At 37.6% G+C, this 27,242-nt stretch overlaps 1 pseudogene; it reads left to right on the top strand.

The window, feature by feature from the left end:
* Window positions 1-23,423: 23,423 nt before the first annotated feature.
* Window positions 23,424-24,542, top strand: LOC118543421 (glyceraldehyde-3-phosphate dehydrogenase pseudogene; annotated as a pseudogene).
* Window positions 24,543-27,242: the final 2,700 nt, after the last annotated feature.

The following is a 27,242-nucleotide window of genomic DNA, read 5'->3' as shown; positions in this document are numbered from 1 at the left end:
GTTCATTTCATTGGGCAGGGTCAGCATTGTTCTGGGCCCTTAGGACTGCCTCTGGATGATGAGGCTCATTTCCTGCCTGATTCTGCCTCATCATCAGAGCAGTCAGAAAGACCCCCTGGCTCAGGGGCAGGTCAAGATGGAAAGGTGTGCAGGGAGCAGCTCAGCCTCCCTGGACCCACCCAGCCCCAGAAAATGCATCATCTACATTTCCAGTTCCGAGGAGATGGTAACTATGATGTTATTGTGCTGTCGAGTGACCTCTGTGGGTCTACACCTCTCACATCTTCTTCAGTTGCCATGAAGAGAAGGGGGGGAGATTCAGGAAATGAAGCTCTCTCTGACCGTCTGCATCCTGCACTTCTCATTCCTGTCTAGAACATTCACTCACTATAGGAGGTATAGCAGGATGAAGACGAATTCCTGGTTCCCTGACGTGGGCACCCTTTCTAGGATCAAGTTGCTTAAAAATTCTACAGTATAATCAGGAAGCTCAAACAAATCCTTACGGATGGAGTCAACATTCATAGGTCCATCATCAGTTCTGAAAATTCCCAGTAACCTGGGTCCTTTGATGTCAGGAGGCCCAGTCTATGCTTGGTTTGGTTTCTGCTATAGAATTGAAGGCTTTCATTTTATTAGAATTGAAGGCAGGGACGTGAACAAATAAAATGTCGAATAAAGTTCCTAAAAATTATCCAAAGCAAAAATGAAACTCTACATTTTGGCAACTTTGAAAACAGAGTTTGAATGAACTATTCACTCTTTTTCATAGAAAAGTAGTGAAATCAGAATGCTGATAGCTTATCAGAACATTTACCTTGCTGCCTCAGCCCCTTTTATCTAGGGTATGATGTTCATATGTCTCTTATCTTTTCAGAGTTGCTTTTAATATGTTATAGAAGAATATCTGATAAGAAAAGTTTAAATTTAGAAGGTAGCACCACAAAGGCTACAATGAACCTTACGTATTTTAACCTTGCCGAGAGTCTCCAAGCAGTATCCCATTTGTGAGCCACAATTCAAAAGTTTAAAATTACTCATTGAATTCCTTTTTAATCATTTGTTATAGTAGCTGTAAGAGAGTCAGCTATGGGAAATGGCGGTGTACTGCAACATTGTTAATATCTCTAGGGGACTTAGCTAAAGGTATCCATACTTAGATATAATTAATTATCTGAATTACCTAAATGTAAAGAAAATTTCATTTTCATCATTTGAGGATGAAAAAAAAACACTAAGAGAAATAGAGTGAAATTGGGTCCAAATTTTACTTTTAAAAGCTGATTAATTTTGGTCATCTTTAATTCAATCACAGAGCTAGCACTGACATTCACTGCATGGACAAGGTTTTATTTGTAGCAATCCTCTGTGTGTGTGGGGGGGCAGTGAACCTGATATAACTTACTTTTTTACTTCAATAATGAGTAAAAAATAGCTAAATTATAAAGTATTTTCAAATATTAGTCTTTAGTAATCTGTCACTTCTGCAGATAATTTACCCATATATAGAACAGTTTAAAATAGGTACAAGTAAAAGAGATTAATTTGAATCAATTTGAATCTTTCCTAAGTCCCTATTAAGTTACTATTGGTAGTGGATGCTGATTCTCATTTAAAAGGATACAGGTATGTAAAATAGTCCAATATAGTCTTTTGGCATATGCCATCCTTTGTAGGAGAATTATGAAAAATATCAAAGATACCATACTATTAAATGATTAAGATAATTCCAAGATGTTCATGCATCAATTCAAATAAACTTGAAGGGAAAGAATAAGTGGTTTAAATGTCTCTGATTGTTTACTAGTTCATGACTGTACTGATCAAACACAAAACAAGCAAACAATAAAAGAATAGAAATCTAGGCAAAGGAGCATCGTTTTTTTTCCCCTTAAAGCAAGCCTTAGAAATGGCCACTACCAGTTAGAGGAAAGAGAGGATTTAGGTTGCAGAAAAGTCCTAACAGGAAGAGAATTATGAATACTTTAAAAAAAATAATAGGGATATAAAAACAGGTGAGAACTGATAGTATTTATAATGTACTTCTGCACATATTAACTTTCTATGTAAGATGATATTTCTACATATAGTGAAAGATAAGTATAAAAGAAATAAATGAGTGATAAATTCTTTAATTACATATGTCTGTCTGATGTTGTTTAAGACAATTATTACATATGTCTAAATGTAAACATCATATCACACTTTGGCATATAATTGAACTGCTATGTAAAATGTCAGCTTTGACACACAGTTAAAGGCAATTGTGAAATTTTGAACTCACAGGGCCATCAGACTTGGGGAAAACTTCATAGCCCTTGCAGAAATTAATGAACAATGGCTTCTGCTTTTATTATATCCTTGATATATCAACTTATTAGTCTTTCCAGTCTCAGATCCAACTGTGCCTTGGACAAATTGGACTTGTTGATGAGAGATCATGCTGGACCTTTCTACTTCTTTGCATTGGTTATCCACCCAAGAGCACAGAGAGACACTACTCTTATTTCTTATCTACTGACTCTATCTGGCTCAGTGTCATCTCAGAAAAGATTTGGTAAACAAATGAGGCTTCTTATGGAGAATAACTGTATTTTCTCCAATTCCTATTAAAGCCTAGTGATTCCTCCAGGGCAGTCATTAATAACACTATTTTTTTAAGAAGCTTTCAGAAATAATCTTGATAGAGATCTTATCTGCTTTTGTTCTATCACATTTTGGCTACAGACTACATTAAGTTATTACCCACATATCATCAAATTTTGTGCTATTGCCTTAGATCAGGGGTAGGCAAACTATGGCCCATGGACCAAATTTAGCCACACCCCTGGGTTTATACATTGCCTAAAAGTGCTTTCATGCTGCTACAACAGAGGAGCTGCAATAGACACTGTATGTGACTCCCAAAGTCTAAAATATTTACTATATGGGTCTTTTCAGAAAAGGTTCGATAAACCCTGCCTTAGACTAAAATTGAATTATAACATTGCTATCTATTACTACCACCACCACTGTCATTTCAAAGTGAGGACAAGGGAGAGTTCTTATTCTTCTTTGTATCTTTCATAATGATTTGCACATGTTGGAAGATCAATAGGTATTTCTAATTTCCTACCGTACACATGTACATATAAGTTAGTTGATCACCAGTCATGAGCTACAGGGGTATTGGCTTCATGGTATATGGCGGGGAAATCACGACAGACAATCAGGAGTGAAACGATATAACTAGAGTTAGTAAGAGAGAGTGAATGAAGGTAAAAACACAGTAAAACAGAATATGTCAATATTTTAAAGTCTTTGATTCAGTTTTTCCAGGCCAAAATACTTTCAAGAGTTCTGAATTTTCACTTAGACTTTTTGGAATAAACATCTGATTTTTTGGATGCATTTAACAATAGCATATGAGTCAATGTCAGAAAAATAATTTGAGATTTTAACTAATTCTCTGAAAATCGTCTTTTTTACCCTTTTTACAATCACATTTATTACCCAACTTCTTTAGATTCACAATATGTTTGAAATTTGTGCTGTTAGCTTATTTTTCTTTAATAATCTTAATATAGTTTCCACTGGATAAGATTAAATGTGATTTAATGGGGCAAGGTCAACAAAATTGTGTATTGGGATTTGGAGGAATTTAATCATTTTTAAAACTTTGAAGATAGTAGAGAAGAAAATTAGAACCCAAAGAATGGCATTTTGCTTTAAAAGTAAAAAGTAGGGTAGTTCTATTTTTAATTTTTTGAGGAACTAGGTATTTACCCAAAGAATACAAAAATACTAATTCACCCCCCCAATGTTTATAGTATCATTATCTACAATAGCCAAACTATGGAAATAGCCCAAGTGTCCATGGACTGATGAATGGATAAAGAAGATGTGAGATATATATACAATGGAATATTACTTGGCCATCAGAAAGAATGGAATCTTGGCATTTGCAACAACGTGGATGGAGCTAGAGAATATTATGCTAAGCAAAATAAGTCAGCTAGAAAAAGACAGACACCATATGATTTCACTCAGAGGTGTAGGCGGAATTTAAGAAACAAAAGTGATGAACATAATGTGGAGAAAAGAGAGAGGCAAGCCATAAAACAGACTCTTAACTATAGAGAACACACTGAGGGTTGCTGGAGGGCAGGGGGGTGGGGGGATGAGTTAAATGGATAATGGGGATTAAGGTGGGTACTTGTGATGAGCACTGGGTGTTGTATGGAAGTGTTGAATCATTAATTGTACACACGAAACTAATATTACACTGTACATTAGCTAACTGAATTTAAATAAAACTTTTAAAAAAAGAATAAAAAGATTCAGATTGGATTTTTTTTAAAGATTTTGTTTATTTATTTGAGAAAGATAGAGAGAGAGAGCATGAGTGGGGGGGAGGGGCAGAGCGAGACGGGGAAGCAGACTCCCAGCTGAGCAGGGAGCCCGACATGGGGCTCAATCCCAGGGCCCTGAGATCATGACCTGAGCTGAAGGCAGACGTTAAGCATCTGAGCCACCCAGGTGCCCCTGCTTGGATTGGACTTTTAAGAATTCAACCTCTCACTGATTACCAGTGATATATTTAGTAAAATAATGCATAAAGTTAGAAGAAAAAGGAATTTAAAAAGATATATTTGTTAATTATAAATAAGTTGGAGATAGTTATGATAAAATTCTATAGCATTTAATGTCAAATAAATGGATATATTAAAATGTAATATTAATTGATACACTGCATAAAACAAGATTATTGTATTAAAAAAATAAAAGTAAAAAGTAATTTCCCAGAAAAAAAAAGATAAAGGATAAGACTTTTAAAAACATATATGTAATTTGTTTTTTGAGGGATGAGGGATGCTCTTTTTAGGGAGAAAGTCATTTTGCCATAAAATGGAGTACTTGACATGATATTTTAAAATTTGCAGGGGATGCCTGGGTGGCTCAGTTGGTTGGGCATCTGCCTTCGGCTCAGGTTATGGGTCCTGGGGTCGAGCCCTGCATCGGGCTCCCTGCTCCACGGAGAACCTGCTTCTCCACCTCCCTCTGCTGCTCCCCCTGATTGTGCGCTCTCTCTCTATCTCAAATAGATAAAGAAAATCTTAAAAAAAAGACTTCAAAAAAAATAAAATAAATAAAATTTGCAAAGATCTCTCTTTTCCTCTCATGTGCATCCCATTCCACCGAGAAGAGTTTATTGCCTGGGTCTGGAAGAAGAGTTCTTCTCGAGCTGCAGCTCATAGAAAAGTTTTACATCATTTAGCCATTCATCATAGCCTCAGTGTTGAGTTTTCTGCCTCTAATTGATTCTGACCAATTCATCATTTTACTAAACGACCACTGCAATTTGTTTCACTTTAGTTACCATACCCATGGCTGTAATACTTTGGGAAAAGTAATTTATTATATGTATATTAGAAAACACACAAGAAAGTCTGAGAAAGACATTCAAGTCTGAAGAAAGAGGGGCCAATTGCAAAGGTCTTAGGTAGACTGTCTTAGCTCTCCTGGGGAAGCAAGAGTAATGTAGGTACAGGCCCAAATAAATCAGCTGTTCAGTCCTTGCCATATATATGTTAATTTCCCCTTCCTTCTATGAAAACTTAAAATTTACTTTGAAAATCCTGAAATGAATATAGGCTATCAAAGGATACCACATGTTCTGACTGCATTTGGACATTTCTTTCAGCAATTCCTTTTTATTTCTCATTACTGAGTTTTTTTCTCTACCTGAATAAAAACCATATGTCATTTTGTTTTTGTTTAACAAAGCAAAATTTCTAATTACCAACTGCACAGGAAGGCAGTTTCATTCCATATTTCCAATCTCCTTGTATTGCTTATGTAGACAGATGTCTACTCATACCTTCTTCTGGTTTTAATTTTAATTTTAATTTTACAGTGTTAATAAGAATCTGAGCTTATTTTGATGTACTTCTTAAATACTGCCAGAGTCAATTGACAAAATCTTGTGAGTGTTATTCATATATGAGGGCAACAGTGGTTTTCTTTCAAGATCTTGAAATAATGGAATATTCCATTTTGCTAAAAAGTAGAAGTAGCATGTAAGGTATGTTAGATCTGTGCTAGGTTTCAGTAGGAAAGAATGGATGACCCAAGTAAACCCTGTCTCTGCATAAGGCACTGATCTCGTCACTTTCATAGATTGAAAGCTATATCATCATTAAATTGGCCACCTTCTATTAAAATCTATCTTCGGCTCGGGTCATGATCCCAGAGTCCTGGGATCGAGTCCCACATTGGGCTCCCTCCTCGGCGGGAAGCCTGCTCTCCCTCTCCCACTCCCGCTGCTTGTGTTCCTGCTCTTGCTATCTCTGTCTCTGTCAAATAAATAAATAAAATCTTTAAAAAAAAAAATCTACCTGGCTCCGTGTGTCTGCTGTCTGAGATGTTCAGATAAAAACTATGGCTGTTCTTCTTGTTATTGGTGAGCCCAGGCTATTTTGCCTCTGCATCTTTGGGGTAGAGCAATGGAGTGCTGGTTACAGACACCTTCCTTCTGCTGAGTCACTTTGATCAACAGGAACATCAGCAACAAAGATCTATGTGGTAGAGAGAAAGAGAAACCCCAGGAACATTGCATACCCCATGTGAGGAGTTGGGTTTCTGGCACCTCTGGTGAGACCATCTTTTGGGGATAATGAGCAGGAAACCTAGAGGACACATCAGAGTCACTCTAACTCAGTACCTCATACTGTTCTGCTCCAAGCCCTTCAGCGCCCATGAAGCTGCTGGAGCCTTTTGCTTTTTCAAAAGAAAAATGACCCCCACATCTCACTGACCCACCTGAATAGGGACTGATGTGCCTTTCCATGGGGGAAATGAAGCATGGGGAGTGAATGTTTTCTCCAGTTTTAGGTACTTGCTTTACCATGCCAGGAAGTGATGAAAGGCTCACCTCATTAATTTTGGGCTTCCTGCTAGAATCAGCTACACCCACACCTGAAAGCTTGGTTCTCTTTCTCCAGGCTCAGCTGAACTACTAATACCATGCTTGCATCCTATTCTCTTCCCCCTTGCTTTTCTTTCCTCTAGCTTCTTGCAGCATCTTTTAAGTTCATTACATTTATAATGTGTTTATCTTTTATCCATCTATGGACACTTGTTTCCACATCTGAACCTGGAGGACATTCAGCTAAGTGCAATAAGCCAGACACAGAAAGACAAATACTGCACAATTCTACTTATAGGTGGAATATAAAGAAGTTTAATTTATAAAAGCCGAGATAAAATGATGGTTGCCAAGGGCTAAGGGTGGGGAGAATGGGGAGATGTTGGCCAAATGGTACAAAAGTTTGGTTTTGAGGGATGAATAAATTATAGAGATTATATGTACTGCACAGTGACTGTAGTTCATCTGTATTGTATACTTGAAATTTGCTAAGAGATTAGATCTTCAGTGTTCTCACCACAATATATATATTTATACCACATGTGTTTTTTATAGCTTAATTCGATTGGTGCCCTTTGAGGTGAGGGGAGCCTGGCTATCATACATGGTAGAGGTACCACTGGATCAAGGAAATTTCTCACTGTAACAGAGAAAGGAAGCAAATGAAAACAAAAAGTACTTCACTTTATTTAAAACAGGGATGAGGGGAACATCCAGCCAAGACCAAGTTTACCAATCAAAGAGAATGGTAAAATCCCAGCTCTAGGGGAATACAGCACATAGAATTCATGGCTTCATTTCCCATGATTCTTTACTCTTTCAAAGTTAATTTTTTAAATTTTCTTTATTTTTTCTTTTTCTATTTTTTTTGTATATGTATAGGTTTTTCTTTCTTTAAAATTTTGGGATACAGTTTCTTCTAACAGACCAAAATATACCCTAAATCTAGTGTGTGACTTTGACCTAGTCTCCTGCCTGATCACATTCTCTTTCTCTTTTTTTTAATTGTTTTCATTCTTTTTTCAACCAACTTCTTATCAATTCCTTTTAAAAATCTTCTTTAATTTTCATCTTTACAGTCATATTCCTTCCCTTTACTGTATTTACTCTTATTTTTGTATATATATATAAGTTTTTCTTTCTTTAAAATTTTGGGAGGCAATTTCTTCTAATAGACCAAAATACACCCAAAATCTAGTGTGTGGCTCTGTTCTATTCACCAGCCTGATCATATTCTTTTTTTTTTTTTTTTCCTTTCTTTTCCCCCCAGTTTTGGGTGTCTTCTGATTTGTTTAGTGTATATTTTTCTGGGGTCGTTTTACCCTTTTAGCATTTTGTTCTCTCATTCATCTATTCTTCTCTGGACAAAATGACAAGACGGAAAAACTCACCTCAAAAAAAGAACAAGATGCAGTACTGACTGCTAGGGAACTAAACAATACGGACATTAATAAGATGTCAGAACTAGATTTCAGAATGATGATTATAAAGATACTAGCTGGGCTTGAAAAAAGCATAGAAGATACTAGAGAATCCCTTTCTGGAGAAATAAAAGAACTAAAATCTAACAAAATCAAAATAAAAAAGGCTATTAATGAGGTGCAATAAAAAATGGAGGCTCTAACTGCTAGGATAAGTGAGGCAGAAGAGAGAATTAGTGATATAGAAGACCAAATGATGGAGAGTAAAGAAGCTGAGTAAAAGAGAGATAAACAACTACAGGATCATGAGGGGAGAATTCGAGAGGTAAGTGATACCATAAAGCAAAACAACATTGGAATAATTGGGATCCCAGAAGAAGAAGAGAGACAGGGGCAGAAGGTATATGGGAGCAAATTATAGAAGAGAACTTCCCTAATTTGGGGAAGGAAACAAGCATCAAAATCCAGGAAGCACGGAGAACCCCCTCAAAATCAATAAAAATAGGTCAACACCCTGACATCTAACAGTAAAACTCACAAGTCTCAGAGACAAAGTGAAAATCCTGAAAGCAACTTGGGACAAGAGGTCTGTAACCTGCAACTGTAGAAACATTAGATTGGCAGCAGACCTATCCACAGAGATCTGGCAGCCTAGAAAGGACTGGCATGATATATTCAGAGCACTAAACGAGAAAAATATGCAGCCAGGAATACTATATCAGCTAGGCTGTCATTGAAAACAGAAGGAGAGATTAAAAAGCTTCCTGGACAAAGAAAAACTAAAAGAATTTGTGAGCACCAAACCAGCCCTACAAGAAATATTGGAAGGGGTCCTCTAAGCAAAGAAAGAGCCTAAAAGTAACATAGACTGGAAAGGAATAGAGACAATATACAGTAAAAGTCACCTTACAGGCAATACAATGGCACTAAATTCATATCTTTCAATAGTTAACCTGAATGTAAATGGGCTAAATGCCTCAATCAAAAGATGCGGGGTATCAGATTGGATAAAAAAACAAGACCCATCAATATGCTGTCTGTAAGAGACTCATTTTAGACCCAAAGACACCTCCAGATTTAAAGTGAGGGGGTGGAAAACCATTTACCATGCTAATGGACATCAAAAGAAAGCCGGGGTGGTAATCCTTATCTCAGAAAAATTAGATTTTTAACCAAAGACTATAATAAGAGATGAGGAAGGACACTATATCCTACTTAAAGGATCTATCCAACAAGAAGACCTAACAATTGTAAATATCTATGCCCCTAACATGGGAGCAGCCAATTATATAAGCCAATTAATAACAAAATCAAAGAAACACATTGACAATAATACAATAATAGTAGGGGACTTTAACACCCCCCTCACTGAAATGGACAGATCATCTAAGCAAAAGATCAACAAGGAAATAAAGGCTTTAAATGACACACTGGACCAGATGGACTTCCCAGATACATTCAGAACATTCCATCCCAAAGCAACAGAATACACATTCTTCTCTAGTGCACATGGAACATTCTCCAGAATAGATCACATACTGGGTCACAAATCAGGTCTCAACCAGTACCAAAAGATTGGGATCATTCCCTGCATATTTTCAGACCTCAATGCTTTGAAACTAGAACTTAACCACAAGAGGAAAGTTGGAAAGAACTCAAATACATGGAGGCTAAAGAGCATCCTACTAAAGAATGAATGGGTCAACCAGGAAATTAAAGAAGAATTAAAAAAATTCATGGAAACCAATGAAAATGAAAACACAACTGTTCAAAATCTTTGGGATGCAGCAAAGGTGGTCCTAAGAGGAAAGTATATAGCAATACAAGCCTTTCTCAAGAAACAAGAAAGGTCTCAAGTACACAACCTAACCCTACACCTAAAGGAGCTGGAAGAAGAACAGCAAAGTCTAAACCCAGCAGGAGAAGAAAAATAATAAAGATCAGAGTAGAAATCAATGAAATAGAAACCAAAAGAACAGCTGAATAGATTAACAAAACTAGGAGCTGGTTCTTTGAAAGAATTAATAAGATTGATAAACCCCTGGCCAGACTTATCAAAAAGAAAAGAGAAGGTACCCAAATAAATAAAAATCATGAATGAAAGAGGAGAGATCACAACCAACACAAAAGAAATACAATTATAAGAACATATGAGAAACTACATGCCAGCAAATTAGATAATCTGGAAGAAATGGATGCATTCCTAGAGATGTATAAACTACCAAAACTGAGCCAGGAAGAAATAGAAAACCTGAACAGACCCATATCCATTAAGGAAATTGAAGCAGTAATAAAAAATCTCCCAACAAATAAGAGCCCAGGGCCAGATGGCTTCCCAGGGGAATTTTACCAAATATTTAAAGAAGAATTAATACCTATTCTTCTGAAACTGTTCCAAAAAAATAGAAATGGAAGGAAAACTTCCAAATTCATTTTATGAGGCCAGCATTATCTTGATCCCCAAACCAGACAAAGACCCCATCAAAAAGGAGAACTATAGACCAATATCCCTGATGAACATAAATGCAAAAATTCTCACCAAAATACTAGCCAATAGGATCCAACAGTACACTAAAAGGATCATTCACCATGACCAACTGGGATTTATTCCTGGGCTGCAAGGTTGGTTCAACATCCACAAATCAATCAATGTTATACAATACATTAATAAAAGAAAGAACAAGAACCATACGATCCTCTCAATAGATGCAGAAAAAACATTTGACAAAGTACAGCATCCTTTCTTGATTAAAACTCTTCACAGTGTAAGGATAGAGGGTACATACCTCAATATCATAAAAGCCATCTATGAAAAACCAACACTGAATATAATTCTCAATGGGGTAAAACTGAGAGCTTTCCCCCTAAGGTCAGGAACACGGCAGGGATGTCCACTATCACCACTGCTGTTCAACATAGTACTAGAAGTCCCAGTCTCAGCAATCAGACAACAAAAAGAAATAAAAGGCATCCGAATCGGCAAAGAAGAAGTCAAACTCTTACTCTTTGCAGATGATATGACACTTTATGTGGAAAACCCAAAAGACTCCACCCCAAAACTGCTAGAACTCATACAGAAATTCAGTAAAGTGGTAGGATATAAAATCAATGCACAGAAATCAGTCACATTTCTATACACCAACAATGAGACAGAAGAAAGAGAAATTAAGTTGATCCCATTTACAATTGCACCCAAAACCATAAGATACCTAGGAATAAATCTAACCAAAGAGGTAAAGAATCTGTACTCAGAAAACTATAGAATACTCATGAAAGAAATTGAGGAAGACACAAAGAATTGGAAAAACATTCCATGCTCATGTATTGGAAGAACAAATATTGTGAAAATGTCAATGCTACCTAGAGCAATCTACACATTCAATGAAATTCTTACCAAAATACCATCAACTTACTTCAAAGAAATGGAACAAATAATCCTAAAATTTGTATGGAACCAGAAAAGACCCCAAATAGCCAGAGGAATGTTGAAAAAGAAAAACAAAGCTGGTGGCATCACGATTCTGGACTTCAAACTCTATTACAAAGCTGTCATCATCAAGGCAGTATGGTACTGGCACAAAAACAGACACATAGATCAGTGGAACAGAATAGAGAACCCAGAAATGGACCCTCAACACTATGGTCAACTAATCTTTGACAAAGCAGGAAAGAATGTCCAATGGAAAAAAGACAGTCTCTTCAACAAATGGTGTTGGGAAAATTGGACAGCCACATGCAGAAGAATGAAACTGGACCATTTCCTTACAGCACACACAAAAATAGACTCAAAATGGATGAAAGACCTAAATGTGAGACAGGAATCCATCAAAATCCTTGAGGAGAACACAGGCAGCAACCTCTTCGACCTCAGCCGCAGCAATTTCTTCCTAGAAACATCACCAGAGGCAAAGGGAAGCAAGGGCAAAAATGAACTATTGGGACTCCATCAAGATAAAAAGCTTTTGCACAGCAAAAGAAACAGTCAACAAAACCAAAAGACAACCGACAGAATGGGAGAAGATATTTGCAAATGACTTATCAGATAAAGGGCTAGTATCCAAAATCTATAAAGAACTTATCAAACTGAACACCCAAAGAACAAATAATACAATCAAGAAATGGGCAGAAGACACAAACAGACGTTTCTGCAAAGAAGACATCCAAATGGCCGACAGACACATGAAAAAGGGCTCAACATCACTCGGCATCAGGGAAATATACAAATCAAAGCCTAAATGAGATACCACCTCACACCAGTCAGAATGGCTAAAATTAACAAGTCAGGAAACGACAGATGTTGGCAAGGATGCGGAGAAAGGGGAACCCTCCTACGCTCTTGGTGGGAATGCAAACTGGTGCAGCCACTCTGGAAAACAGTATGGAGGTTCCTCAAAAAGTTGAAAATAGAGCTACCCTATTACCCAGCAATTACACTACTGGGTATTTACCCCAAAGATACAAATGTAGTGATCCGAAGCGGCACATGCATCCCAATGTTTATAGCAGTAATATCCACAATAGTCAAACTATGGAAAGAGCCTAGATGTCCATCAACAGATGAATGGATAAAGAAGATGTGGTATACACACACACACACACACACACACACACACACACACACACACACTGAAATATTATGCAGCCATCAAAAAAATGAAATCTTGCCATTTGCAACCATGTATATGGAACTAGAGGGTATTATGCTAAGCGAAATAAGTCAGTCAGAGAAAGACAAGTATCATACAATCTCACTGATATGAGGAATTTGAGAAACCAGACAGGGGATCATAGGGAAGGGAGGGAAAAATGAAACAAGATGAAACCAGAGAGGGAGACAAACCATAAGAGACTCTTAATCTCAGGAAACAAACTGAGGGTTACTGGAGTGGAGGGGGGTGGGAGAGATGGGGTGGCTGGGTGATGGACACTGGGGAGGGTATGTGCTATGGTGAGCACTGTGAATTGTGTAAGACTGATGAATCACAGACCTGTGCCCCTGAAACAAAAAATACGTTATATGTTAATAAAAAAAATAAAATAAAACAGGAATGGGGGGAGCCTGGGTAGCTCAGTTAGTTAAGCATCTAACTCTTGATTTCAGCTCAGTTATGATCTCAGTGTCCTAATACTGAGCCCCAACTTGGCTCCATGCTCAGCGTGGAGTCTGCTTGAGATTCTCTCTTTCACTCTCCCTCTGCCCCTCCCCCAGCTCACGTGCTCTCTCTCTCTCTCTCAGATAAATACATAAAATCTTTAAAAAGTAATAAATAAAATAGGGATGGGAATCCCCATTATTTTTGGGGTTACAAAAACCAGAGAAGGAATTATCTAGGAAAAAAGTGGTAGATGAGAGAAAAGACAAAAGATAAAGGGGCAAATGAGGGCTACAAGATCATAACTGATTAAAACTTCCCAGCTTCTAGAATAAAACAGGAGAAAATTGACTTTATCTCAGAAGAAGCAAGGATTTCTTAGATGTGGTACTATAAGCGTGATCCATAAAATAATACTGGTAAATGGACTTCATTAAATTAAGAGAAAATATTTGCAAATTATTTATATGATAATGAATTCATAGCCAGCATATATAAAGCACTGTTAAAATTCAATAATTAAAAAAATAGTCACGTTAGAAAGTGAGTAAAAGATTTGAAAAAAATTCACCAAAGAAGATATGAGAATAACTAATAAGCACATGAAAATATGTTCACCATCATTAGTCACTTGGGAAATGCAAATTAAAATCACAGTGAGATACCACTAGGTCCACATTAGAGAGGTGGTAATAAAAAAGATGGAATATACCAAGTGCTAACAAGGTCTTATAAAAACTAGATCTATCATTGATTGCTGGTAGGAGTGTAAAATGGCGCTCTGGAAAACAGTTTGGCAGCTTTTCAAAAGATTATACATACATTTATCAGATGACCCTACAATCCCATCCCAGGTATTACTCAAAAGAAATGAAAACCTATGTTCCCACAATGTTTTGTAGGTGAAAGTTGATAGTGGCATTATTCATAATAGCCAAAAACATGTCCATGCATCAGTGAATGGAGAAACAATATGAGGTATACTCATATATGGAAATACTGCTCATTAATAAATCAGAATAAACTGATATGTGCAACAACATGGAGGAGCCTCGAGAAAATTTTGCTAAGGGAAAGAAATCAGACACAAAGGCTATTTACTGTCTGATTCCATTAATATGAAATTTCTAAAAACAGCACAATTATGGAGACTGTCACCAGATTCATGGTTATCTGGGGCGGAGGTTAGCAGTAGCGATTAACTGAAAAACGGACACAAGAAATCTTCTAAAACTGAGTTGTGCTAGACTGCGTGACTCTCTGAGTTCTCTAAAAATAATTGAATGATACATTTTCAATGGGTAGAATTTTTGCATGTAAATTACAACTCAAGAAAGTGGTTTAAAACCATAGCTCAGACAGTGTAATTCAGGAGAATTAATTGCATGATAGCGGGATCTGTCTTCATCGTTTTCGGGTCTTCAAAGCACTGTCATCATAGGGAAATGGGCGACATTGGTGTTACCATTAAGCTTGTGCTCAAACTACTTCATTTATCCATTGATTCACTCAACTGGTATTTTTGAGTTTGTGTGTGTGTGTGTGTGTGTGTGTGCCAGACACTGTGTTCGGTGCCAGGAATGTGACAGTGGATGATAGATATGTTCATTTGTTCATTCATTCGTTCATTCATTCACTCACTTACTTGTTTGTAAATCCCAAATAATGCAAATATTCCTCTTCCTGTTACTTTGTATTTCCCTCCCATATATATGTGGGGAATTATGAATGACAAAAAAACGGCATCCTGAGAGAAGTAGGTATTAAAAACATGTCCCCTGGGGATTTGGGTAGCATTTCTAGGTGTGGCTGGCACTCAGCTCTCCTGTAGAGTGCACCCCAGTGCTGTGCAGACAAATGAGAGAGTTGGGAAATGGACTTTTCACCCCAAGTTGTCCTTGGCCCAGCCCAGGCTATGCCCCAGGACCACTGAGTGGTACAGGGGTGGAGCACGTGGGAGGTCACCGGGGCTTGCAGAGGGTGAGAACCGCCACCGTTCACCAAGAACTGTCAATCCGGGTGTCATCATAGAGCAGAATTCTGCTCCCCTGAGACCAGGGTCACCCTTCCAGGAGGTGTGGGGATAGGCTGGATGGTTTCTGGTAGTTTTCTGAGGACTAGGGAATTCTGGAGTGTGACTATCAATCCAGAACTGAGTTAAACGAACTTTAGATTTTTATTAACAATTGACCCTCAGATGACAATGATAGTTTTTATACTTCAGCCCGAGAAAAGCATGCGCCATCCTAACCAGGAAGTCCAATTCTGACTGGGCACTGTTCAGTGATCCCCACCATACAGGACTGGCAAGAAGGGATGCATTCACACACACAGTAAAATCCATAAAAGAGCAAATCCTCATGCAAAGAAACACTCCAGCAGTCTCTGTCCTCCTTTTAGCCCCTGGGGTCAGAGGTGGTTGGGCTCATGCTCTTGATTGCAAGGAACCTGTGAAGGAGGTGAATGCCCCCAATCCTGTGACTTTTCTCAGGTCAGAATAAGTTCCGTGTGTGCTGTGTGTTTTATTGTCTTTTCTTTTGAGCTTTTTGTGAGGCTATATATGAGCAGAAAAATTTCTTTTTCTTCTCATCAGACAAAAATACAATCTGCATTTTTACATGATTGAATTTGCTGGGCTTCACTAATTACTGATGGCAGATGCCTTTACTCGATCCCTAGGGTAGGGATATGATCTTGTAAATCAGACTATTCTTAATGAGTTTAAGAATGATAAAGTAAGTCATTCATTTCATTTGAATATTATAATTAGTGGGTGGGTGTAAACTCCATGTCTCTGAACTGCCATCCTGTAAATACTTCATAACAAAGACATTTATTCAGTTAAGAAGTTTCTGCACTAACATAATAATGTTGGGTTGATGCCTTGGGGCAATGATCATTTTCTCCCCAGAACAATAAACCAAGTCCTGACTATGACTTTTGCTTATATTTACTAAGGACATGGAGCCATTTTCCAAATGCTTAAATTTTTTTAATGCTTTTAGAAAGCATTAAACTGCCTTTATTAATATATTTATGAAGGCCATTAAAATATCCATCTCCACGACGTAGTGTGCAATATAGCCGATTGAGAAGGTATTAAATGTACTTCCTTCAGTCAGGAATTTGCTCATTATATGAGCAAACATTTATTGAACACTGACTTTGCACAGTGACTAGCTCTGAGTATTTTTACACCACGTGCATTGTATTGTTTAGCTAGTCTTAACAGCAACCTCATCAAGAGACACCATCATTATCTCTGTCTTCTAGATGAAGATCCAATGTTCAGAGAAGTGAAATCACGGGCCCAAGGGCATATAATGAAGTTGTATTACAACAGACATGAATCCATTGTCTTAACCATTCCTAGAAACCAGTTCTCAGTAATTATGAATTTTTGTCTGCCCAGTTTTTAAACCTCATTTCTAACTCTCAAATTCAGGAAAGTTTTATTGTCCAGAACTAGCCCCAATTCCACATGTTGAATGGTGCATGGGTTTTGAATTTTAGAGTTTTTCAAGATTTCTGTAAAATAAGTTTTCAATAGCTCTTACTTACTTTTAACCTTGATTCTGAGGATATTGCATCTCCGGGGGCATTTCATGGCTGGTCACACACCCATCCCCATATTCCCATCACAGCGTCTCCATGTGTTGCACTGACTGATTCCAGGACCCTGTAGTTCAGTGAAAGCTACTGACTTTAGAAAAGAGCCCATCTGTTCCTCAGAAGATTCCCATTTAAAGCAGATAGCGTACTTTAATTCATACTCAGTGTGCTCTAAATTGCTGGTTTTCATTTTAATTATCTTCCAACATTTCTGGGTATATATGCTTCATGCTGAAGCAAATTTGGGTGATTGCAAATGATTTTTTTAAATCTGTGTGACAGATTGTTAAAGTCTGGGCATATGGAAAGCTGTAAACAAAACTCAAACCATATAAGTAAAGGCTCCACGGGCTTCCTTCAGCTAAATGTAAATTTTCTTCAAATGACCCTATGACTCATTATAGGCATATGTGTGGAAACTCTAGTGTAATAAATGTATAAACCTAGATGTTGTGGTTCTCAAAACTATAACCAGAAAACATCTGACCATAGACAAATGGCAAATTATTCAGAGTTACCAATGTTATGCCTTACCATTGGGATTTCCCATAGGGAGTGTAGGAGCAGTACATTTGCCAGATTTTTAATTTAAATTAAAAAGAAATTAAATTTCTTTCCATTGTACTCACTTCTGAAAAGGCAAATCTCATGTATTTAATGATTACAAATCCTTTCCTTTGCTGTAATTTTGTCTTCCAGCTAGGACAGATGAGGATGCCACCAGCTCTAAATTCCATGGTATGGGAAAGTCCAAAGCTTCCTAAATTCCCCCAAACTCTCAGGCACCCCCATTGTGATGGCCAACACTGACTGTGTTCTTGCATTTTGGCCATCTCTGAGCCTCACCATGGTGACTCAAACTTGAAACTTAAAACTCTTCTGAACTGAGCAAAAAGATGTTATTTGAACAGAGAGCATTAGTATAAAACAGACTTTAATGTAGATGTGATGGGTCACTTATAGGAAAAATTTATGCCATATAGCCACAGAAAACACCAGTTCAATCTTAGACATATGAACTCTGCAAGGTATCATTTTGGCCACCCTGCTGCCGGGGAATCTCTCGGTCCCCACTCTCAGGAGAGTGCTCCCCAGTATCCTAACTCCACTACCTGCCCTCATGGCTTCCTCCAGGAACTTCAAATGCTTGTCTTTCTTTCATCCTTTAAATCACCAATTTGTTTATATGAACTCAAGGTCTTCAACAGAAAACAAAAAACAAAAAACAAAAAACAAAACCCTTTTTAAATATGCTCAACTTCAAGGACAATTGAGATAATAGATTTTTGTTCACTTTCTGATTACCTTCAGATGTTTAATCAACAAGATGACACAATAATTTATACATCCATGCATCCAATTACAAAGCCATAGAAAGGAGAGAGACACATCCACAATTATAGTCAAAGACTTCAACATCCATCCCCCCAAAATTGATAGACCAGGTAGACAGGACATCAACAAGGACAGAGAATACATAAAGCAAAACTCTCAACAAACTTGATCTGATTGACATTTCTAGAACATTACATACAACGTTAGAATACACAGTCTTAGTGAACACAGAATACTTACCAATATAAATCATGTTGTGAGCCAATATCAAGTGTCAACAAATTTGTAAGGATTGCAATGATACACACCATGCTTTATGACTCAAATGAAATTAAATTGTAAAATACTAATAGAAAGGTATCTGGAAAGCATACCCAAACATTTGGAAACTAGCACATTTCTGAATAACCCATTGGGAAAAAAGGAAATCAAAAGGGAAATTAAAAATTATTTTGTACTGAAAGAAAATGAAAACAGAATATACAGAATTTGTGAGATACAACTAAAGCAGTATATATAGGGAATTTTATATTAATAAACTCTTTATTGAAAAAGACAAAAGCCTAAATGCACTTTTACCTTAAGAAAGTGGAAAAATATCAAATCAAAGAAATCAAACTTAAGTAAGCAGAAAAAAATAATAAAGATAAAAGCAGAAGTGATGAAATAGATAACAGAAAAACAAAAGAAATTCTCTATGAAATAAAAATCTGATCCTTTAAGAATATCAATAAAATTAATAAACTTCTAGCTAGACAGTTTAAGGGGAAAAGAGAAGATGAAAATTAATCAAAATACTCATTCAAAAAAGGGATATCACAACAAAATCTTTAAATATTAAAAGAATAATAAGGAAATAATATGATTAATTTTGTGACAATAAATTTGTTAGCTTAGGGGCACCTGGGTGGCTCAGTCAGTTAAGCATCTGCCTTTGGCTCAGGTCATGATCCCAGGCTCTCTGCTCAGTGGGGAGTCTGCATCTCCCTCCCTCTGTCCCTCCCCCTAGCTCATGTTCTCTTGCAAATAAATAAATAAAAGCTTTAAAAAAAATCTGTTAGCTTAGATAAAATTGAACAATTACTTAAAATAAATAACCAAACATATTCAAGAAGGAATAAAAAACTGAATGGAACTTTATCTATCAGGGGAGTTGAATCGGTAGTTAAAATCCTTCCCATAAAGTAAACCCCAGGTCCAGATGGCTTCAGTGAAAATTCTATGAAGCCTCTAATGAAGATATAATACTAAATCTATGCAAACTATTCTAGAAAATTGAAAAGGAAGGAACACTTCTCAACTCATTCTATAATGCCGAATACTCTGATACCAAAACCAGAAAAAGAAATCACATGAAAAGAAAACTATCGACCAATATCCCTTATAAATAAACTGAGGCAATATTCTAAAAATTTTAATAAGTTAAATATATATACATATAACTATGTTTGTGTATAATATATATTAATTAGAAGCTTCTAAAATATCTAATTAATCCCTGACATTCTACAGATAAAGAAGCTGAACTTCAAAGAGCTGAGTGAACTGCGGATTGTAATGGCCCGTTAGGTGAAAAGCCAATGGCTCTTCCAATGGTGCCGCTTCCTAATGGCAGATGAGCTTTGTCTATCCTGCCCCCTATAGACAGATTGGTTGCCTTGGCACACACAAGTCATAGTCCTTACTTCTCAAATAACAGCCACTAGACTTGTTCCAATGTTTTTCTATCTTGCCTTTATCAGACCATGTGAGTCACTGGGACTCCTGAATTTCTGCTATTACCTCATCATTTTACATGAGTTCATTTCTTGACAGTTTTCTACATCTTATCTTTTTTTTATTCCTCGTATACTGTGGGGGTATGTAGGGGGTATAGATAAATGCTGATAACTACAGTTTTACTTCCACGAAGTACCTGTAGTTAGGAATTTTAGTATGGGCTAGACCATGGGCTAGATCTTCAGTAAACTCCTGTCACTCATGCAGAATAACATTAAGAAATAAAATGTAATAATAATAAAGTTCACCAGAAGAAAAAGCTACTAAACTTACTTGCTTTATGCTTGAAAAATAATGACTATCTAGATAAAAAATAATTTTTCAGATACTAATGACCAAATGCTATTTGGTACAAGTGGGTACTAATTTCTTTTTATTTATTTTTTATTAAAAAAATTTTTTAAAAGATTTTATTTATTTATTTGACAGAGAGCACAAGCAGGGAATGCGGTAGGCAGAGGGAGAGAAGCACGCTTCCTGCTGAGGAGGGAGCCCAATGTGGGGCTCTATTCCAAGACCCCAAGATCATGACCTGAGTCCAAGGCAGACCTTAACCAACTGAGCCACCCAGACACCCCGAGGTGGGGGGTAATTTCTATGGCACAATGCAAATTGGTTAAATTGAATATTTCCAAATTAGAGTCTCATAAATGTTTATAGTCTCAAGTGTGTTTTCATGATTTGGCTTTTATGTTGGGGTTAGAGCTTTTAATCAACTAACACAATAATTTTACACATAGCAAAAAGACAGTTAAAAGATGTTTTGTACCTCATATATTCCATAATATTTTTGAGATGAGAAAAATCCATTTGGAAAATAAATACTGCAGGAAGTCATACGTGCAGTGGAAATAGCTTTGAAAGGTCACTGATTATTGTACTTCTTCACTCTCCACAGACATTCTTGGAATGTTAAACTAACCCATTAACTTTACTTGTCAAAGCAATTGAATGTAAGTGAATATATTGCATTTATATTTTATTTTTATTCATAGATTTGTGGGCACATACACAGAATATACATTATGTAGCTATAAAATGGATGATCTAAAATGAATGATCTTTATATATGCCTCGACAAAAAAGTACCAGCAAATGTTACTGCATTAAGAAGATTTATCTATTTGCATCATGTCAAAGAGGTATGAGACATTGTCAAGAAGGTAAGACTGTATTCTTGGAATAGAGGGCTTTGAATTCATTAAAAGTGTGAAAATATCTTTTTGCTTCTTTTAGTAGGAGAAAAGAAAGAGGCCATCTGATAGACATCACTTCTGGAAGGCCTCCTGGTGAGCTACGGAGGATGTCGTTCCTACATATTTGTAATTCTTTTGTCTTCTATCGAAAGAGCAGGAGATGGAATTGTTTTCCAATCCTTTCACTAGAATTCCTATTCCTTAGTATCCTAGTGCAAATCCTTCAATTTGGAAAACTTTCTCTAGATTACCCTTTATTTCCTTTCATTTTGTCAATACTTTAAGATTCATTTTTTTGGCAAATTAAGTTTACTATTCTATTTAGCATTTAATAATATTTACTCTCATTTCTTATTACAATGAAAGGGATGCTCTTTTTTTGTCTCTAAACCAACCCTTCTTTGTGAGCTCAGTAGGAATGTCATTTTCCCTTAGTTAGGGACCTGGATCTCTTTTCTACCTTTACTAAGTCCCATATTGTCAATCTGTCTCCAGAATCCTTCAGTAAAGAATGTAAGCATGCTCAAGCATGTACCATCTTAAAAATGAGCAAAATGAAAAATCAACACCTTCTTTTGGTTTCATGTTTGCTTGAAATTGTGGTTTTAATGCTCAACTTCATAGCTAAAATCTTGACTTAGCTATGCTCATTGTCTTTATTTTTTCTATCTTATTAATCCCATGGTTTTCTTGAAATTCCATTTAAGGGTGCCTCACCAAGGCTAATACCAGCCTTATCAAAATGGCCTGCAGTCTCTCTCATTCCTCATCATTGTAAACATCCAACAGCACTTGATGCTCATTGCTAAACACTTGCCTGTCTGGATAATGAGTGAAAGATAAACTTAGAAAGACGGAGGATCCAGGATTTGCTTACAAAATTTGTCTCAGATGATCCTTAAGGGCTTGATCTCATCTCAATTATTATCTAAAAAGGAAAAGGAAAAGACAATTATTTAAAAAATGTAAACAAAAGTTATATTTTATTGGAATTAAACATGTTCAAAGAACAGAAAAAAATTAGTAACTTCTCACTTAGCTTCTAAAATAGAAGTTATTTGGATGTTCACATATGTACTTTAATACTCCATTATTGATTAGAAATTGATTTAAGTTAAGATATGGGAGAAAGAGTGGGCAAAAGGGACCTGTGGTGTCAATGGATCCATTAGGTTTTTTTATTTAAGTATCTTTATTTATTTATTTGAGGGAGAGAGAAAGCGGGAGGAGGAGCAGTGGGAGAGGGACAAGCAGACTCCGAGCTAACCTTGGAGACCGATGTGGGGCTTGATCTCACGACTCTGAGATCATGAAGACCTCAGCTGAAATCAAGAGTCTGATGCTCAACCGACTGAGCCACCCAGGTGCCCCTGGATTAATTAGGTTCTTAAGAATGTATTTTAAAGGATTTTGGTTACTATGACTACAAAACAAATGAACACTTACTAGCATACAGCTATCATCTTTTATGCTCACAGACTCTGTGGATCAGGAATTTGGACGGGACGGAGAGGCTAGGGTCATCTCTGCTAAATTTGCATTAATTATGGCGGCCTTGAATCCTGAGGCTGGAAGGAGCTGTGGAGGGTTGATGCTCAGACAATCAGTTGGGTACTGCTGAACCTGGGGCATCTATCCCATGTGTCTTCCTCATGAGGCCTCTCAGGCATGGCGGCTTCAAGGCAGGCAGAGTGCTTCCCTGTAGGCTTAGGCACATATCTGAAGAGGGAGAGAGTACCATGCAAAAGCAGTGCCATTTTTTCTACCTAGCCTCAGAAAAAATGCAGTTTTATTTTTTGCCTCATTTTTTTCATTACCAGTGTCCACAATCAAGGGAAGAGAAATTAGACTCTGCCATTTGTGGGAGGAGCTTCAGAGACTCTACAGCCATGTGTAAAGTTATCACAATAAAAGAGCCACTGACATTGACAGCAGCCTTCCCAGGAGGAAGAACAGCAAGCAGGGTGACCAGCAATGAAACACCAGATGTTACATGTTCAAACCATTGTTGATCAGGAAGACCAAACTGGATATTAAGGATATGCTCCATAAGAATCTCGTGATGGGGCTCTCGGCTCCTCCCCGTTCGACAGACAGCCGCATCTTCTGGTGTAGTGCCAGCCGCGTCCCTGAGACACAATGGTGAAGGTCGGAGTAAACAGATTTGGCTGTATTGGGCACCTGGTCACCAGGGCTGCTTTTAACTCTGGCAAAGTGGATATTGTCGCCATCAATGACCACTTCATTGACCTCAACTATATGGTCTACATATTCCAGTATGATTCCACCCCTGGCAAATTCCACGGCACAGTCAAGGCTGAGAATGGGAAACTTGTCATCAATGGAAAGTCCATCTTCCAGGAGCGAGATCCCACCAATATCAAATGGGGTGATGCTGGTGCTGAGTATGTTGTGGAGTCCACTGGGGTCTTCATCACCATGGAGAAGGCTGGGGCTCACTTGAAGGGTGGGGCCAAGAGGGTCATCATCTCTGCTCCTTCTGCCAATGCCCCTATGTTTGTGATGGGTGTGAACCATGAGAAGTATGACAACACCCTCAAGATTGTCAGCAATGCCTCCGGCACCACCAACTGCTTGGCTTCTCTGGCCAAGGTCATCCATGACAACTTCGGCATCGTGGAGGGACTCATGACCACCGTCCATGCCATCACAGCCACCCAGAAGACCGTGGACGGCCCCTCTGGGAAGCTGTGGCATGATGGCTGAGAGACTGCCCAGAACATCATCCCTGCTTCCACTGGCGCTGCCAAGGCTGTGGGCAAGGTCATCCTTGAGTTGAATGGGAAGCTTACTGGCATGGCCTTCCATGTCCCCACCCCCAACGTGTCCATCATGGATCTGACCTGCAGCCTGGAGAAAGCTGCTAAATACGACGACATCAAGAAGGTGGTGAAGCAGGCATCAGAGGGCCCCCTCAAAGGCATCTTGCGGTACACTGAGGACCCGGTTGTGTCCTGTGACTTTAACAGTGACACCCACTCCTCCACCTTCGATGCCGGAGCTGGCATTGCTCTCAATGACCACTTTGTCAAGCTCATTTCCTGGTATGAAAATGAATTTGGCTACAGCAACCAGGTGGTGGACCTTATGGTCCACATGGCCTCCAAGGAGTAAGAGCCCCCTGGACCACCAGCCCCAGCGAGAACAAGAGGAAGAGAGAGACCCTCAGCTACTGGGGAGTCCCAACTTATCCCCCAAAACACTGAGAATCTCCTGACCTCCACTGTTTCTATCCCAGACCCCCTGAAAAAGGGGAGGAGCTTGGGGAGCCCTACCTTGTCATGCACCATCAATAAAGTACACTGTACCCAGCCAAAAAAAAAAAAAGAATCTCGTGATGGGGGGCACCTGGGTGGCTCAGTTGGTTAAGCGACTGCTTGGGCTCAGGTCATGATCCTGGAGTTCCAGGATTGAGTCCCGCATCAAGCTCCCTGCTCAGTGACCGCCCCCCATGCTCTCTCTCTCTCTCATTCTCTCTCTCTCAAATAAATAAATAAAATCTTAAAAAAAAAAAAAAGAATCTCGTGATAGTGATGGTAATGGGAGTGGGGCAGTGACCTAGCATTTCCAGGTCTCCTCTCTTTCTGTAGTTCAATACTGACACATCAGTTCTGGATAGAATTTTTTTAGATACAATTAATGGTTGCAATAAAAAATTTCATAATTTTCTGAATAGTCACTGAATATATTGGTAAGTACCAAAGTATTTAATTCTAACAAAGCAAGAAGTTTTCTCCTATGCTTTTGTTAAATGTCAGAAAAATACATTTTTACTTCACTTATGAGCATGGATAGAGACTAAAGCACTAATTAAAGGAACTTAGTGATAGCTTTGAATTTAGCATGCTTCCCTCTGAGCTGTCATCATAGAAAGGTCATTTTTTTCTGATACCAAAAAAACTCCCAAATTCCAATGAAAAATTAAAAATGAAAACTATTAATTCATGTAAGGAAAAAGAATATCCATGGTTTATCCAATGTTCATAGATTTTAATGACACAACGACCTGGAAAAATTGTCATGGAAACCATAACCACAACCACAGAACAACAACAACCAAGACTAACACCATCAAAAAAAAAGGTAATATGTCATTCATGTCTATAAGTAATGGTTTTCTTAACTATAAGAATAAACACTACCAAGACATAGGTAATACAAATATAAAGCTAGCCAATTCATAGCTGTTAATATTATGAATATTGACTTGATATACCTACAGTAGGAGAGAATCCAATGTTCAAATAATGCATAAAAATTAAACTATTTCAAATAATGTTGGTGAAAAATGATGAAACAAATATACATATATAAGAAATTAATTATATATTGAATTAATTCCAACAAGCTTGTTTCTTCTTACGTGTTTTTTTTTTGGGGGGGAAACAAAAGGTCCCATAATGGCAGGCAAGCAGAATACAATCAGTTCTAGAAAATAAAGTCATATAAGTATCTAAACATCCAGGAAAGTAAAAAATAATATTTATGACTTTAATTGAAAATATGATGGTACTTCACGCAATTTTAGTTTTTTATGAATGCTGGTCTAAAATGTACATTAGTAGCATGTACTGGGAATTATACATACTTATACATTTCCAGAAAAAAAGTGAGGATTAATGAAGTGAATAAATATTAAAAAAAAAAAATCATGGGAAGCAGCATTGTCAGAGCTGTGTTTCAAGAATATAGGAGCACATTGGTTTATTTCCTGCAAAAGATTTGCTCAAATAAATGCTTCATATTATTCCGTAAATGGATTTAGTAAACTTCTTTTCCAAGTGATAGGAGATGCCACTATCTGGATTCATCAGGCAATTGCAAACGTGTAGAGCCAAATCTTGCTTAGCTGGTTCATGGGTGGTTGTTGTTAGGACTTACATCGTGTAGGCTCTTACTGTCTCTTAATGCCCCTTCGTGAATCCAGTTCTCCCTCTTTTATTTAAATATTGAAATGCAATGTGTTTCTATAAATCCATAGCCTCTGACTATGGCAAATTATAAAACATCTAGACTTAGAGTTTCTCGTTTGGAAAAGGAGTGGTCATACTTCTTGACTAATAACTTCCTTTTCAGTTCTGAGACTGCAGATAAATCCATAAATAGATTTCTAAGTAAATTCAAGAATAGAAAAATCCATAAGGGGTTTCCATGGGAAGACATACATGTTGAAATTTTATTTATGGATTAAAAAAGGAAAATATCACAATCTCTGCTTAAGGGCAAAAATGGGAACTGAGCCTTTTAATAACACACATTAGACTCTGAACACCCCTTGCTAAAATTGTCCTCCCTGGAGAATGTTCTACCAGCCATTTGGCCTAGAAACTGCTGTGCCAAAGAACTCAGGTGGTGATCCAGTTAATACCTCGTTCTGCCCACTGGTTTCATTCATGCCTTTAATCCTTCCAAAGTTCTGTACCTTTGAAAATTTGGTGATAGAGCTTTTAACTTGTATATATTTCTAGTTTCACAGCTTTATCAAGGGAAAATGTCCATACTACTGATTATCAGGGAAATGCAACTCAAAATCACAAAGAGATAACATCTCACACCTGTATTTTGTGCTAGTCTCAGCCTATTGACAAGTCCATGTAGTCGATGGACTGTCCCTTATGGTTCTTATGACCGCAAGATGCCCTCAGCAACAACTGACAAGAAACTTTCGGGAAAATAAGTAATGCACCCTAGGTTTTGGGGTATGGAGATACACAGCACATCTCAGATCACACAGGGAGAGGGAGCACAGACCTGGGGCTCTGTTTTCACCAGGGTCAAGGGTAGGGGCCTAGGGTTTTGCAGGCTCACTCTTTATTGGTGAATTTAAAACATAGGAGCAGGAATTAAAGTGCAGGAAGAGAAAAAGCAAGCGGCACAA

The sequence above is a fragment of the Halichoerus grypus genome, chromosome 2, assembly GCF_964656455.1.
Source record: "Halichoerus grypus chromosome 2, mHalGry1.hap1.1, whole genome shotgun sequence".
NCBI classification, from domain to species: domain Eukaryota; kingdom Metazoa; phylum Chordata; class Mammalia; order Carnivora; family Phocidae; genus Halichoerus; species Halichoerus grypus.
The sequence above is the reverse complement of the archived record's forward strand: the minus strand, read 5'-3'. Positions and strand labels throughout refer to the sequence as shown.